Here is a 16,812-nt window from a genome sequence, read left to right on the forward strand (position 1 = left end):
CCCTGCCACTGGACTTGCTCAGGACAAGCCAGGGTGGCTGTTGCTTAAAGCAGCACAGGGCCTGTCCCCATGAAGAAGGTGCACACGTCCATGAACCCCAGCTCTGGGGTCCTGCTGCCAGCCTCTGGCAGTGACCCTCTTCCTGCCCTGTCCCCTGCCCCTGTGGATACGGGGTCTTCCTGGAGCTGTTCCTGCAGAATCACTTCATGGTGGACACAGGGTCATCTACTATGTCTTCACCGACCAGCTGGTTGCTGTGTCCCGTGTGCCCCTCCAGGAGCACTGAAGGGTGGTGGTTCTTGAGGTCCGCGGTGCCCCACACTGGCAGGATGTGTCCATGCAGCACACGGCGATCATGAGCTGCTTCTATGAGGAGTGCTTCCTCTATGAGGTGGATGACATGGTGTGCGGGGACGTGGACATGAAGTTCTGTGACCACGTGGGCATGGAGATCCTGTCCCCCCTCTTTGGCACCCTGCACTCCGGTTTCTACTGGGTGGCCCGTGAGGACTTAAGCTATGAGCGCTGGTCCCAGTCCCAGGCCCACATCCCCAGGGACAAGGGTGACTTCTACTACATGGGGGCCTTTTTTGGGGGGTTGTGCCAGAGGTTCACCGACTGACCTTAGCCTGTCACCAGGTGATGGTGGTCAACTGGGCCAATGGGATCGAGGCCATGTGGTACGATAAGAGCCACCTGAACAGGTACCTGCTGGACCACAAGCCCACCAAGGTGCTGTCCCTGGAGGACCTGCGGGACCCACAGCTATTGGGCTGGCCCTGGAGGACCTGTGTGCAGCTGCTGGGCTGGCCCCGGGTCATGAAGAAGCTGAGATTTGGGCCATGCCCAAGAATCACCAGGACACCCGGAACTCATGAGGGGCTGTCCCCGTCTCCAGCAGGGGGTGCTGACTTCAGCGGAGCCATCAGAGCAGGTTCCCACTTCGGTCCCCTCGAGGGACACTGTGGAGTCCAGTACTGTCTGCACGGGCACGTCCAGTGCCCCAGCCGCACCTGCTCACAGGAGGCCTGCCTGGGGATACAGCGTCCTCTCTGCGTTCACTACATTTTCTTCACTTCTGGGTCATTTGCAGCTGTGAACGGCTCCAGTTTTATGTCAGATGTTTTTCTGTGTCGATGCTGAGCAACCATTTTTAAAAAGAACAATTGAGGGAAAAGGTTTTCTCTCTAGTTCTAAACAGACACCGCCTGGTGGGGCTGGGACAGCCCTGTAGCAGCCGTGGAGCCAGAACGGGGCCTGGCTGGGTCTTCCCTCCCAGTCCTTGCATGTTGCCATGGCCATGGGGCTTCAGGGTCAGGGGTGCACCGAGCCACCTCTCAGAACCCCGGTGCCCTCACCGCCAGAGGCCTTGGCCGTGACCGCTATCTCAGCCTCCAGCAGCATGGCGCCCTCTGGGTTATTTCCATTTCCTGCCGCGGATTTATTTTTTATTTATTAATTTTATTTAATTTTTTAAATTTAAATTCATTAGCCAACATATAGTACATCAGTAGATTTTGATGTAGTGTTCAGTGATTCATTAGTTGCCTATAACACTCAGTTCTCATCACAACATGTGCCCTCCTTAATACCCGTCACCCAGTTACCCCATCCCCCCACCCTCCTCCCTTCTGTAACCCTCAGTTTGTTTACCGGAGTCCAGAGTCTCTCATGGTTTGTCTCCCTCTCTGATTTCTTCCTGTTCAGTTTTCCCTCCCTTCCCCTGTAGTCCTCTGTGATATTCCTGACATTCCACATATGAGTGAAACTATATGATAATTGTCCTTCTCTGATTTATTTATTTCACTTAGCATAATCCCCTCCCGTTCCATCTATGTCAATGTAAATGGTAGGTATCCATCCTTTCTGACAGCTGAGGAATATTCTATTGTACATATATACCTCATCTTCTTTATCCATTCGTCTGGTGAAGGGCATCTCGGCTCCTTCCACAGTTTGTCTATTGTGGACATTGCTGCTATGAACATTGAGGGGCAGGTGCCCCTTCTTTTCACTACATCTGTATCTTTGGGGTAAATACCCAGTAGTGCAATTGCTGGTGGTAGGGTAGTTCTATTTGTAACGTCTTGAAGAAACTCCATACTGTTTTTCAGAGTGGCTGTACCAGCTTGCATTCCCACCAACAGTGTAAGAGGGTTCCCCTTTCTCCACATCCTCACCAACATTTGTTGTTTCCTGCCTTGTTGATTTTAGCCATTCTGAGTGGTGTAAGGTGGTATCTCAATGTGGTTTTAATTTCTTTTTCCCTGATGGCTAGTGATGTGAAGCATTTTTTCATGTGTCTGTTAGCCATTTGTATGTCTTTGGAGAAGTGTCTGTTCATGTGTTCTGCCCATTTCTTGAGTGGATTATTTGTTTTTTGGGTGTTGAGTTTGAGAAGTTCTTTATAGATCTTGGATGCCAGCCCTTTATCTGTAATGTCATTTGCAAATATCTTCTCCCATTCCATGGCTTGCCTTTTAGTTTTGTTGACTGTTTCCTTTGCTGTGCAGAAGATTTTTATCTTGATGAAGTCCCAAAGGTTCATTTTTGCTTTTGTTACCCTTGCCTTTGGAGACGTGTCTAGCAAGAAGTTGCTGTGGCTGAGGTCGAAGAGGTTACTGCCTGTGTTCTCTTCTAGGATTTTGATGGATTCCTGTGTCACATTGAGGTCTTTCATCCAATTTGAGTTTACCTTTGTATATGGTGTAAGAGAATGGTCCAGTTTCATTCTTCTGCATGTGGCTGTCTAATTTTCCCAGCACCATTTATTGAAGAGACTGTCGTTTTTCCATTGGGTATTCTTTCCTGCTTTGTGGAAGATTAGTTGACCATAGAGTTGAGGGTCCATTTCTGGGGTCTCTATTCTGTTCCATTGATCTATGTGTGTGTTTTGTGCCAGTACCATACTGTCTTGATGATGACAGCTTTGTAATACAGCTTGAGGTCACCTGCTTTTGTTTTATTTTTATTATTTTAGTGAATTTTAAATTAACGTATAATGTATTATTTGTTTCAGGGGTACAGGTCTTTGATTCATCGGTCTTATACAATTCACAGTGCTCACCATAGCACATACCCTCCCCAATGTCCATCACCCAGTCACCCCACTCCTCCCAACCCCCTCCACTCCAGCAACCCTCAGTTTGTTTCCTGAGATTAAGAGTCTCTTATGGTTTGTCTCTCTCTCTGGTTTCGTCTTGTTTCATTTTTCCCTCCCTTCGCCTATGATCCTCTGTCTTGTTCCTCAAATTCCTCATATCACTGAGATCATAGGATAATTGTCTTTCTCTGATTGACTTATTTTGTTTAACATAATACACTGTAGTTCCATCCACGTCGTTGCAAATGGCAAGATTTCATTTTTTTGATAGGTGCATAATATTCTCTGTATATATATATATACACACACCACCTCTTCTTTATCCATTCATCAGTTGATGGACATTTAGACTCTTTCCATAGTTTGGCTATTGTGGACATTGCTGCTATAAACATTGGGGTGCACGTGCTCCTTCGGATCCCTACATTTGTATCTTTGGGGTAAATACCCAGTAGTGCAATTGCTCGGTCATAAGGTAGCTCTTTTTTAAACTTTTTGAGGAACCTCCCTAGTGTTTTCCAGAGTGGCGTCTGCCTTCGTTTTAAATGGCTCTTTATGCTGGTGTTTGTGAAATGTGGGCATTCACTCAGTCTGGATGCATGTGCCGTTGGGATTCCTCAGTGCCCACAGATGGTTTGTGCACTCTCTCTGGACCATCCGCCTGCACTGTGTCTTAGCAAGCATTTAGTGATGGTACTGTGAGCTTAGACACCCAACAAGGCGCAGAGCATGAGAGCGAGAACTAAGATACAGGATCCCTGCTCTTGGGCCTTCCTGGGACTTTCGATGGACCCGTCCTCCTGACTCACTACTCTCCTATTGTGTAATAGACATACACCTGATACCATTAAGCACGTTTCAGGGTACAATTCAGTGGCAATAAGTATATTCACTCTTTTGCACCTGCCACCTCCATCCACTGCCACAACTTTGTCATCCTCCCAAACTGAACTTTTACCCAGGAGACACTAACCCCCCATTTCCCCTCCTCAGCCCCGGCACCCAGCAGCTCCTTCCACCTCTATGAATCAGAGTGCTCTCTGTCCCTCACAAGTGGGGTCCTCCCGTATTGGTCCTTTAGGGACTGGCTTATTTCACATAGCCCAATGGCCTCAAGGTCTGTCCCTGTGAGCCTGGACCTGACCCACTTTCCCCCCAAAGGAGTGTCTCAGCCCTCTCCTGTCTAAGCCAAGCCTCCTCAGTCCCTTCTGCTCCCCTCACCTTCTTCCTCCGCCTGAAGATGATCCCAGCCAATCTGCAGCTTTGAAGACCTATTCAGTCCAGATGCCAGGCACATACCCCGGGGACCTCGGGCCTCACCTACCCCATCTGTCCACGTCAGGTCCCTGCCCACCCCCCACCAGCTGGCCACCTGCTCATCCCACAGGTGTCCCCATCTCAGGAGAGGGAAACACCAAGTCCAGACCCTTGGAGTCCTCTGTGACTTTTTGCTTTCTACCAACTCTCCCAGTAGTGAAGTGGCTATGTACTGAAGTGAACATTCATTGTCCAAAACATTTAAAGGCATATGTGAGTCTCTGCTGCCTAGGCAATGGATAACAGTTGGGGCAGATAGAAACTGAGCAGAATCACTGGAAGAAAGGCTGAGGAATGAGGAGCTTAAGGGAAGAAGGGCCTGGAAGCTCTGACTGCCCGTACCTGAGCTTCAGATGCCCCTCAGTGACTCCTGTGCCTCTGGTGTCTTCCTGGAACCCTGACCTGGCTGTTTTCAGACAGCTCATCCAGCGGTACCCTCAGTTTCTGGGAGGGGGGTTTGCTGGAATCTGCAGTGTGTCCTACTGCCCCACCGGGATCACTTTTTGAGGGCACGTCGCCTGGGCCATCTGAGGACCCAAGACTGTGGGTCTGTGGCCCGGAGGGATTCTGAGCAGAGCTGGTGGGATGGGAAGGCTGGAAGGCACAGAGGTAGGTTTCCAGAAAGCCAGCTGGGGTCCCCGGCATCCTACTGTTTTTGATTCAGAGCCCTGAGATCTTTAAAATGCCAGCAATGTTACAGCATGGGCCAGAAAAGCAAATTTCCCTGTGCACCCAACACCACCTAAACTATTGGCCATTTCTTGTCACTTGAGCTGAGTACAAAGGATTGGGAGTCAGGACTTGGTGGGGGGGCCCTGGACCAGACTTTGTATTTGGGGGACAAAGGCCATCCAGACAAGCTTGTGCTGAGCCTAAGGAGAGGGTCTGTGTGGAGACCCCAGCTGCAGGCACTGCTGTCCAATGATGCCCCCTCAGCCCGACCCAGTGCACCTGCTGCTGGGGGAGCACCTGCCCCCTCCTCTCTGCCTGAGGGCTCTCTCCTGCACCAGCTGCATCCTCTCCTGCCAGCCACTGCCAGCCTGCAGCCTGGGAGGGTGGATACCCCGAGTTGCTCCAGCTGCTGGGGGAGCACCTGCCCCCTCCTCTCTGCCTGAGGGCTCTCTCCTGCACTAGGTGCCTGCTCTCCTGCCAGTCACTGCCAGCCTGCAGCCTGGGAGGGTGGCTACCCTGAGTTCCTCCAGATGCTGGGGGAGTACCTGCCCCCTCCTCTCTGCCTGAGGGCTCTCTCCTGCATAGGTGCCTCCTCTCCTGCCAGCCACTGCCAGCCTGCAGGCTGGGAGGGTGGATACCCCGAGTTCCTCCAGCTGCTGGGGGAGCACCTGTCCCCTCCTCTCTGAAGGCTCTCTCCTGCACCAGGTGCCTCCTCTCCTGGCAGCCACTGGCAGCCTACAGGCTGGGAGGGTGGGTACCTGGACGACCTCCAGCCCTGAGGACAGAGCCAGTGAGGATGGGATGTGGTCTCCCAGTAGGCCTGAGCGCCAGGTCCCCACGGTGTTCACTCTCCTCCTGCAGGCTCACTGTGCCATGTCCTCCCTCAGGCTTCCTAGGCTTAAGTCCTCCTCTGCTCGCTGACCATCCTTGGCCCAGGCTCCAGACGTTGGGACTGGGAGCAGGTCATCTGGACCTTCTGGACTCTCGCTTCCGTGCCCGTGACACGGACACAGGTTGGCCTCACAGAATGCTTGGAGGAGACCCAGTGCAGGAAGATGCAGGCAGCTGCAGGGGAGATGCCAAGTGACCCCAGAGGGAGTGCACAGGCTTTGCACAATGCACCGGGCTCCCAGGACCCCCATGGGATGCGGGCGCCAGGCCACGGGGCACAGGAAGTCCTGGTGGGGGTGGCCCTGGCGGGGAGGCCAGAGAAGGGTCCCAGAAGGGGCAGGAGACAAGGAAGACGACAAGACAGAGCTTCCCAAGGAGGTCAATGGAAGGATCAGAGGATCGCAGAGACCCTTGGGACAACTTGGAAGCCCTGGAGATGTTAGCTGAAATGCTGTCATTGGGTCAGAAAAGTTAGTCACAACCCCCCAGTCGACACTGGGTAATTTACTTTGTTTGTTCTAAGAATCAGTGCGTACCTGCCATTAGAACTCACACTGCAGGAAGTCTAGGATATACTCACTCTTCATCACTTTTCAGGACTCGATTTTTCTAGAGGAAGTGATAAGCATGGGTCTCTCCATTCTTTGTGTAACTGGCCTCTGTTTTCAGGAGCAGATTCTTGGTGCTCATCACCACTCCTAGCCGTGAGACTGACCCCTGTCACCTCCCACAGTGGACGTGACCATGTGGGTTGGGGGGTGCTCACTGATGAAGCCCCATTGCTCAGTACACAGCAGGGACCCGTGGTCCTCTGCTGAATGAGGGAGGAAGGGGGGAAGGAGGGAGGGAGTGAGAGGGAGGGAGGATGGGAGAAAAGGAGGGAGAGAGAGGGAGGGAGGGAGGGAAACCGCAGAAGTTGGGTCCATCCATCAGGAGCCCTTATTTGTGGTGAGGTCCGAGGGCACCACAGCCCCGGCCCTGGATGGTGGCTCAGGTCCTCCCAGTGCTGACCTTCCTTCTCCTTGGCCCTCTGTTATCCTGGATCCTCTCCACCTCCTCCTCCTCCAATTCTGAATGTTCCCAGGAACAGGGTGGCAGGAGGGGTCTCAGGAGGGGCTTCCCGGATCCTGTGCCCCGAATGACAGTGTGACAGTGGCTACAGGACATTCTATCATGAGGACTGGGACTGTGGATCCCATCCATCTCCTTGGGCATTAGCGTTGTTCCATTCCCTGCTCTCTCCACCACTGCTGTGATAAACACTCCTGAAAACACATCTGTGAAAAACCGAGCCAGAGTTTCCAGGGGTTGGTCAGAGGCCAAGCATGCCAGGTGCACCTGTGGCCTGGGATGGGTGCTGCTCACTGTTCTCCCAGACAGGGGTGCCTGTCACCCTTCTCTCCAGGGTACCTGCAGGGGATCTCCGCTTCCTCACGCTCTCCCCAGACCAGACACCTGCCAGTCTGAGGGTGACCAGTGCTGCCTCCATAGGGTTTCCTTTGCCAGAGTCCTTCCCCGGGAGCTCCCTCATCTCTGACTCTGCACGTGCCTGTCCTCCCCCCTTGGACTTGCATGCATTTGGTGTCTGTCCTTGTGGAACCCAGTGACTTGGTGTGTTGTTTGGACAAGAGGCATCGGAAACCTTTCTCTGGCCTTGGGTTGTGAGCAATGCTTTTGCCCTTTGTGGTGTGTCTTCCAGCTTCTGCATTTCCCTGGTTTCTGTGTGGGCCACAGGAGGAGCCAGCCCTGTCCTGTCTGGGGTCAGGCTGTGGTGTCCCAGCAGGAACAGGGGTCTCGGCCCATAATTCCTAAAGCGGCCTCTCTGATTACATCTGATCTGTAATCCATCAGGCATTTTAATATCGAATAAGGGAAATTTTATGACAAATAAACACAGACGAAAACAAGTCCCCTTTGAAAATAGGTGGGCAGACACAAAGGCACCTATTGTGTGATTCCACTTACAGAAACATCCAGAACAGGGAAAGGAACAGGGAGAGAAAGCAGCTTAGGGGTTTCCAGGGTCTGGGCTGGGGGAGAAATGGGCAGGGGGGCTTCTGGTTCGGGGACTCCTTTGGGACACGAGATATTCTGCAGCAATCTTCTGGGGTGTGGTGGCACAGCGTTGGGAAGGTACTTATGCTCATCACATGTTCAGTTGAAAACAAGTAATTTTATTTAAAACAAATAATAAACAGTATACAGAACATGAAAATGAACAATATGAACCAGAGAGAAAGAATATAGGGGGAGGGGATGAAACAATCTGGCGGGGCGTCAGGGTCCGATGATGGAACTAAGGGCAATTGTACAAGGAGCTCTCCCCGCAGGGCTGTGGGCTCTGGATGTGGCTCTGGGAGCCCTGCGGGAGCAGGAGGAGGGGCAGGGGTTGGGATAGGGGTAGGGCCAGGGGCAGGGCCAGCTGTAAGAGCAGGGCCAGGGGCAGGGCCATTTGTAAGAGAAGGGCTAGGGGCAGGGGCAAGGGGAGGGACAGGATCAGCAGTCATGGCAGGTGCAGGATCCAGGGCAGGACCTGGGTAAGGAGCAGGAACAGGAGCTCCGGCAGGTGCAGGTGCAGGGGCAGCGGCAGAAGAAGGAGCAGGAACAGGAGCTCAGGCAGGGGCAGGGGCAGCAGGTCTGGCAGGGGAAGGGGCAGAAGCAGGAGCAGGAAAAGGAGCAGGAACAGGAGCTCAGGCAGGGGCAGGGGAAGGGGCAGCAGGTCTGGCAGGGGTAGGGTTATGAGCAGGAGCAGGGTCAGGGACAAGAACAGGAGCTCAGGAAGGGTCAGGGGAAGGGGCAGCGGAGTCTGGCAGGGGCAGGGAGAGGAGCAGGAGAAGGAGCAGGAACCGGAGCTCAGGCAGGGGAAGGGGCAGTGGCTCTGGCAGGGGCAGGGGAAGGGGTAGGAGGAGGATCAGGAGCTGGGTTGGAGCAGTGGCAGGTGCAGGATCCAGGGCAGGAGCTGGGTCAGGTGCAGGAACAGTAGCAGGAGCTGGGCCAGGGGCAGGTGCCAGTTCTTCCTGGTCCACGTCAGGCTGTCCGTGGGTGGGTGCCGGGTTACCTGCCGGCTCCTGGTCTCCTCCTGAAGTCGCTGCGGCCACCACCCCTCCGTCCAGAGCTGCCGATGGAGTTGGAGCCGGCTCTAGCTCCTCAGGTGGTGGGGCAGCTGGGAGAGGAGAAAAGCTCAGCCCGAGCCTGCTCTCCATGGAGACAGAACCCAGCCCAGGGCCTCCCAGAGAAGCCGCAGCCAGGAAGGAGCCCTCCCCGGGGCGTCTCCCCGACCGCAGTCCACCCGCTGGGTGCTCTGAGCCCAGTCTTTGCTCCAGGCCCCACACCAGGCTCTGGGGGCTCGTCCCTGTGGGGCCAGCACCGACCCATCCCCACACACCACAAACACCCAGCCCCAGCCTTCTCACCCTCGGGCTCGGTCTCCGTGGGCTCCGGGTCCTGGACCACTGTCCGGTGACCAACCACCTGGGACAGTGGTCTGGGTGGTGTTGGAGGTCTTGCCCGGCAATCCCCAGCACTTGTTTTTGGGGATGCCTGTGGGGTCAACCCCTCCGTCAGGGAGGAGGGCATATCCGCCAGCCGCCTCGGGAGGTCATCCGTGGCCTTCTGCAAAGACAGGGACGGGTAGCCGGCTGGAGGCATCACAGCCCTGCCCGGCCATCCTCACTGTCCTCCTGCCCAGTCCCCCTGCTGCTCCCAGATCAGACACAGACCTGTGAGTGCACAGCCCTGCACCCGGGATGCAGTGACCCATCCCTGCAGGGCTATCGGGATAAACCCTGGGTAGAAGGGGCAGCGCCCGCACACCCCATCCCACACGGCCAGCCTTGACCTTGAACATGGCCTGCCCACTGGGAATCTGACCCCTCATCAGCCTGCTCCTGCTCAGGGTGGCCCCACCCTGCATGACCCCTCTTTACACACACACACGCACGCACACCCACAGACACACACGCACGCACACGCACACTCACACACAGACGGAGGGGGGCCTGGGGCTGCACAGGTCAGATCAGAGCGTATGGGGCTGGGTGGCAGGCTCTGGGCCTCCTGGTGTCACCTTTCTGTCCTTCCGGCCAAATGGCCAGAGGCGGTGGGGAGCCCTGATTCGACATCCCCAGCGGGGGCCAGCGTTTGCAGGGCGCTCTTTCTTCAGACTGCAGCCTCCAGACTTAGGGAGGCAACACCCGAACATGCTTTTTGTTGGAGGGTCTCCAAAGAAATGAGCTGGGCAGGGGGCTGTCTCTGGAATGTGGGTGCCTGGTTACCGGGGTTCCAAATTCTGTTGGGCTCTGTTGTCAGGGAAGTGAGGTCACCACTGCCTGGGGTCCCCTTACCCAACTTCCTCCTCACACAAGAGCCCCGCCCCCGAGGGCCCCCTCCCCCAGCTGCTCAATGCTCCCCCTCCCCCCATGCCCCATCCATACAATGACTCCCTCACAGCCCCCCCACAGCCTTCCCAAGACCTGGGTGCAGCCGGTGTCCCCGCTGTGAGGACACAGAGCTGGCTTCAGACTGGGCTCCTGTGCGTGCCCAGGGCTGTGACCCTGGACAGACCCTGTGCCTCTCAGGGCCTCCCCAGGCTCCCCATCTGCACAGTGGGGTGTTCTGGCTTCTACTCCTAGGGACACCATCAGGGGTAGGACCTCTACATACATTCCGGACCTGCTATCACAGGAGGCTGGGGCACACTGGGCAGTGCAAGGAGGAGCCAGGGGCTGGGCGGGACATGGGGCACAGCTCAGAGGGGCCTGGGTCTGCTCTGGGGTCTGGGCAAAGCCACCCCCTTCTTGCCTGTTCCCAGCCCCTGTGGGAAGGTTGCAATGAACGGATTCCCACCTTGTCCCCTGGTGACGCACACTTCCAGGGGCTCCCATTAGGTTTAGGCTCAGGCCCCGGGGCCTCGTCTGCGCCCATGTGCTGGGCAGTCCCCACAGTGGTTCCCGGGCATTCCCGCATCCTGCTCACACATCCGTGTGGAATCCCCTCCCCTCTGGGGTGGATGGCCTGTGTGACCGCGCTCTCAGGAAGAGAATGGGGCCAAATGCTGGGATGTCATTTCCAAGCTGATGGAGGAAAGTCTGTGACTTCTTCTGGTTCCCTCTGTCATGTGTTCATTCTCTGTCTCCTCTGTTTCTGTCTCTGTCTCTGTGTCTCTCACAGGAGCAGGATCTGTGGACTCCAGGGGTGATGTGAGAAACCTCAGAAGCCTCCCTTGTCCGTGTTTCCCTCTTCTGTCCCGGTGCTCCGTTCCTTCCTAAGGCCTTGTCACCCGGACCAGAGCAGTGAATCTGGAACCTCTTCCAAATGGAGACCCAGAGGCTGCAACAAGGAGGGTCTTGGCCTTGGTCCCCAGAGTAGTGGTCAGTGCTCTGCCACGTTCTGCGTACCCAGGTCCTCAGCCCCCCAAGCCCCCAGTCTGTCCCCTGCTCCGAAGACCTCGAGGGAGTACAAAGCATTTTCCCAGGACTGAGAGCACAGGGGGTCGGTGATGGAGATCCAAGGCCAACAGGCTCTCCCACAAGCCTGTGGGACCCTAGGGACACTGCATCTCTACAGCCCAAGTGACAGAAGAGTAAGCTGAGGCCTTTGGCTGGAGCCCCTCTGGACTTGGGGGTGGGTATCTCTTCGTGCTTCCAAGTGCCCAGGCTGGTGATGGACACCGGAACCCAGACCCTGTCCTCTCCCAGTGCCCTGGCCACCCCCCTGGGCCCCTTGGGGACCCCTGACCCTCAGCCTGGCCTGTCTCCCCTCCCCATGCTATGGATCTGGGTCCTCGCCAGGAGTCCAGATGCCCTGCCCCATGGCCCAGCTGTCTGCAACCTGTTTCTTCTTTCCCCCCTGTCACCCACCTCGCTCCCAGGGTGTCCTCCCCTTCTGACCCCCAGCTGGGCAGTCAGAGTGGTGTGTGTGTGTGTGTGTGTGCAGGTGCGCATGCATCTATGTGCCTGTGGATGACCAAGGTCATGTCCCCACATGGGACAGGGTGGGTAGCTATTCCCGAGGATCTGAGGGGCTCTCACCCCCAAAGCGAACCTCATGGGAGGGTTGGGACTGGCCTAGGACTGGAGAGCGGCCCTGTTCCTTGGACTCTGCACCCCTCAGTTGTCCTGGGCCAGTCCCTGCCTCTCTTGACCCAGGTTCCCAACTGTCCCTGAGGGTCGGACATGGAAAGGCTTGAACATGGCTGCTCCTCCAGGGGTAGGTGGGGGACAGGTGCACCAGGCACACAGGCCTCCCCACCGAGAGGGCCACCCAGGTGTGTCATGGCCAGGTGTGCACAGATGACCTGCCCACAGCTCCTGTACCATGACTCCGCCCTGCGGCGGATGTGCGCGAGACCCATGGCTCCGTACCTGACTGGTCCCCCACGTTCTCTCACCACCGCCAACTGCTCTGTGGCCCTGAAGTCCACTGAGCCCTGCAACCACACCCATCCTGGGCAGCAGGCCTTAGGGTGTAAGGACAGGTGCGGTGGACATCTGGGGATGCAAAAGTCACTAAATACCCCCCACCCAGCTGGCCTGGAATGCAGATACCCTCTCAGGGTCCAGCTAAGTGCAGGGCTGGGCCAGAGGACCTGGAGGCATCCGTGAAGCCAACTCAGGGCAGGGGGAAGATCAGTCCGCCCCTTCCCCTTCTCCTCTCCTCCTTCTGCCTTGTCTTCCTGGCAGGACCCAGGACAGAAGTCTAGCCTGTCCCTGGCTGCAGGCCTGGCTGGAGTCAGAGGGGCGGGAAGGAGGCCGGGGACGAGGGGCCCCCCAGCAGGATGCCCGAGTGTGAAGGTGGTCATTACTGTAATCAGGGAACCCATGGGCATTCAGGGATTTCATCCCCAGGACCCGGCCCCTGCCCCATCCTTCACCCTCCACAAGGCCCCCCGGCCCCTGCCCCATCCTTCACCCTCCACAAGGCCCCGCATCCTCCCCAGCCCAGTCCCTGTCTGCAGCCAGTCCTCCCTCCAGTCCCAGGAAATCCAGTTGTTCTGGGGGCTGCAAACTCATTACAAGGTGGAGCAGAGCCAGCTCAATGGGGCTTGATTCCGGGTCCTGCAGCCCCACAGTGAAGAGAGGTGAGGCCAGGCAGGAGCGGGGAGAGGACAGAGTGGACTCTCCCTGGGGGCCATGGCTCCCTGGTCAGCGCAGACCCTGTTGTGTGCTGGCCCCTAGGGCACCCAGATTTCAGCTCCCGGGCAGGCTCTGGGAGGGAGACCAGAGTGTGGCTCCTATTAGCTCAGACGTGTCCCTCTGTCCTGTATCTACAGCCTGTCTCCCGAGCTGGAGTCCCCCTCCTAGTCGGCCAGCAACACCTTCAGGGCCAAGAACAGGCCATCATGAAGCTCAGGGGCCAGTGTGTGGCTGGGCAGGCAGGGGAGGGCTTGCTTTCAGCTCAGGGAGTCTCTGGCTGGGCTAGGAGGGGCTTTGGAGGGCTGGCCTTCCAGCTTCTCTGCTGACCAGCCCTGGGACTGGAGCCATGTACCTCCCCTCTCTGGGCCTCACTCTCCTCCTCTGTGCAATGGGGCAATGCTGAATGATTGCTCCCATGGCAGGAACATGTGGGGTGCTGGGCACAGAACATGGATTGCAGAGTGCAGTGGGGGATGGTGAGCCGTGTCGGCAGTGAGCACCCCTCCCCCCAAAAGCAATCCAGCCCTTCCATGCAGCCCCCAGGCCCCTGGCTGGGAGCCCAGGAGCAGTGGCCGACCACACTCCAGACACCAGGCCCCTGTGTGTGGCTCTTCCTCAGGAATGGGTATGTGGTGGGGACCCCGTGACATAGGGCCAGCTCCTGTCTCTGACGGAAGGAGAACAAAGACTTTCCCTGGGGTCCCCTAAGGCCACGTAAGAAGGGAGGAGGCTGCCCCTAAATGGTACATTGAAATTCTGCTTCTGTTAGAACCTGAGCATTGGGGTTTGGTTCTTTCACTTGCTGGGCTGACGAGACACACAGGCTCTCCATGACTCCTCCTCAGATGAAGAGCTCTTGCAGGTCCCGGGCGTCCTGGACCTGGGGAGGGGAGAGGGGCCAGTCCCCTCCCTGGCTCCTGAAGGAGACCTGTCCTCCCAAAGACAGGATGGTTTCGGGTCGTGATCCTGGGCCAGGGCTGGAGACAGCCCCTCACTGCTCCTGACTCTGGGGCTCAGTGGGCCTTTCTCAGGCACAGCCACGCCCACTGAAAGTGGGCGCTTCAGAAAGAACACACTCCTGGACCCGGTCCTGCTCCAGGACGGTGGCTGCCTTCCCCAGCTCCGGAGGAAGAGGGACATCCTCTGCTTCTTTGGGCGGTGGTCCTCTGACCCACGAGCAAGCACTGAAAAGTTTCTAGTCTGCCTCTGGAAGTGCACCAGCCAGTCACTGTCCACACACGAAGACGGACAACTTGCTGAGGAAGCGCGGGAGGTGATCCTGTGCAAATGGTCTGCGGGCCGGTGGGGCTGGCTGCTTCCGGGCACCCTTTCTCTGGATCGGAATCCTCCTGGAGTCTCGTCTCCGCTCTTGGAGCTCCCTTCCTGCTGGTTTCAGGACCAAGGGAGAGACTGTGGTGTGCCTTGGAAGGCTCCACCCCAGCCTCCTTCCTTCCGCACACATCACTGTTCCCCAGGAAGCAGGGGCTGTTGCTCCCACATGCCCTGCGCAAGGCTGGTTTAAGGCACTCATTCCCTCCAAGGCCCAGCCGCTCTGGCTCCATCACATACATCGTGGCCACAGCTGCCTGGCTGGGTGAGGAGTCCAGGAGAGCTCTCCTTTCCCAGGATCAGGGTTCATATTCCTGGCCAGAGAAAGAAGTCCCATCTGTCCTCTGCTAGAGAAGGTGAATTCCTGGGCCGGGTGGCCCTCAGGTGCCTGAGGTCATGGGGGTCCCCCGCAGGTCCCCTGGAGAGAAGAGTGACGGGCACCCCTGTCTGGGAGAACAGTGAGCAGCACCCATCCCAGGCCGCAGGTGCACCCATCACCTGGCAGTTCTTGGCCTCAGACCCACCCCCGGAAACTCTGGCCCGGTTTTTCACAGATGTGTTTTCAGGAGTGTTCAGCACAGCAGTGGTGGAGGGAGCAGGGAATGGAACAGCAGTAATGCCCAAGGAGATGGATGGTGGCTCAGTCCGTTAAGCCGCTGACTCTTGATTTGGGCTCAGGATGTGATCTCATGGTGTGGGATGGAGCCCCATGTGGGGTCTGTGTTCAGGGCAGCGTGGGCTCACGATTCTCTTTTCCACCTCCTGCCTCTCCTACCACTCCCGTGCCACACTCTCTCTCTAAAATAAATTAATAAAATCTTTATAAAAATGGAATCCTACAGAATGTACTTTTAAAAAGTTGTAAAAAGTCTGTCATATGATCTCACTGATGTGAGTAATTCTTAATCTCAGGAAACCAACTGAGGGTTGCTGGAGTGGTGGGGGGTGGGAGGGATGGGGCGGCTTCGTGATAGACATTGGGGAGGGTATGTGCTATGGCGAGCACTGTGAATTGTATAAGACTGTTGAATCACAGACCTGTACCTCTGAAGCAAATAACACATTATATGTTAAGAAAAAAGAAGATAGTAGGCAGGGAAAAATGATGTAATGTATGGTGATTAACAACATAAAAAAAGGGAAAAAAGTTGTAAAAAATCATAACATTGATTTTGCCATTTTAACATTTTCAGGATAAAGTCCGGTAGTGTTAAGTATATTTATACTGCTGTGATACATATCTTGAGAACATTTCATTTGCAAATCTGAAATTCTGTACCCATTATTTGTTTTTCATGTAGAAAGCATATTTATTTATTTACTCATTTAATTATGCTCAATTAGCCAACATATAGTACATCTTTATTTTTTGATGTATTGTTAAATGACTCATTATTTGCATATAACACCCAGTGCTCGTCACAACATGTGACCTTCTTAATACCTATCACCCAGATACCCCATCCCCCCACCCTCCTCCCTTCTGTAGCCCTCAGTTAGGTTCCCGGAGTCCAGAGTCTCTCATGGTTTGTCTCCCTCTCTGATTTCTTCCCATTCAGTTTTCCTTCCCTTCCACTACGGTCCTCCATGCCATTCCTTATGTTCCACATATGAGTGAAACCATATGGTAACTGTCTTTCTCTGCTTGACTTATTTCACTTAGCATCATCCCCTCCAGTTCCATCCACGTCAGTGCAAATTGTAGGTATTTATCCTTTCTGATGGCTGAGTAATCCCTTGTATATATGGACCACATCTTTATCCATTCATCTGTTGAAGGGCATCTGAGCTCCTTCCCCAGTTTGGCTATTGCAGACATTGTTGCTATGAACATTGGGGTTCAGGTGCCCTTCTTTTCACTACATCTGTGTCTTTGGGGTAAATACCCGGTAGTGCAATTGTCAGGTAGTAGGGTAGTTCTATTTTTAACATCTTGAGGAACCCCCATACTGTTTTCCAGAGTGGCTGTACCAGCTTGCATTCCCACCAACAGTGTAAAGAGGGTTCCCCTTTCTCCACATCCTCAGAACATCTGTCATTTCCTGACTTGTTCATTTTAGCCATTCTGACCGGTGTGAGGTGGCATCTCATTGTGGTTTTGATTTGAATTTCCATGATGGCTAGTGATGTTAAACGTTAGTCATTTTTTTGTCTTTTTTGGAGAAATGTCTGTTCATGTCTTCTGCCCATTTCTTGATTGGATTGTTAGTATTAGTATTATTACTATTTTGGGTGTTGAGTGTGAGAAATTCCGTATAGATCCTGGATACCAGCCCTTTATCTGTAATATCATTTGCAAATATCTTCTCCCATTCCATGGGTTGCCTCTTAGTTTTGTTGACTGTTTCCTTTGCTGTGCAGAAGCTT

At 55.2% G+C, this 16,812-nt stretch overlaps 1 pseudogene; it reads left to right on the forward strand.

Annotated features, from left to right (window-relative positions):
- Positions 1-355: 355 nt before the first annotated feature.
- The window catches only part of LOC135363149 (histo-blood group ABO system transferase 2-like), a 115,249-nt pseudogene continuing 98,792 nt past the window's right edge, over positions 356-16,812 (forward strand).

Source organism: Mirounga angustirostris, unplaced genomic scaffold (genome assembly GCF_029215605.1).
Source record: "Mirounga angustirostris isolate CCGP_5_RB_7025 unplaced genomic scaffold, mMirAng1.0.hap1 SCAF_34, whole genome shotgun sequence".
In the NCBI taxonomy this organism is placed as follows: domain Eukaryota; kingdom Metazoa; phylum Chordata; class Mammalia; order Carnivora; family Phocidae; genus Mirounga; species Mirounga angustirostris.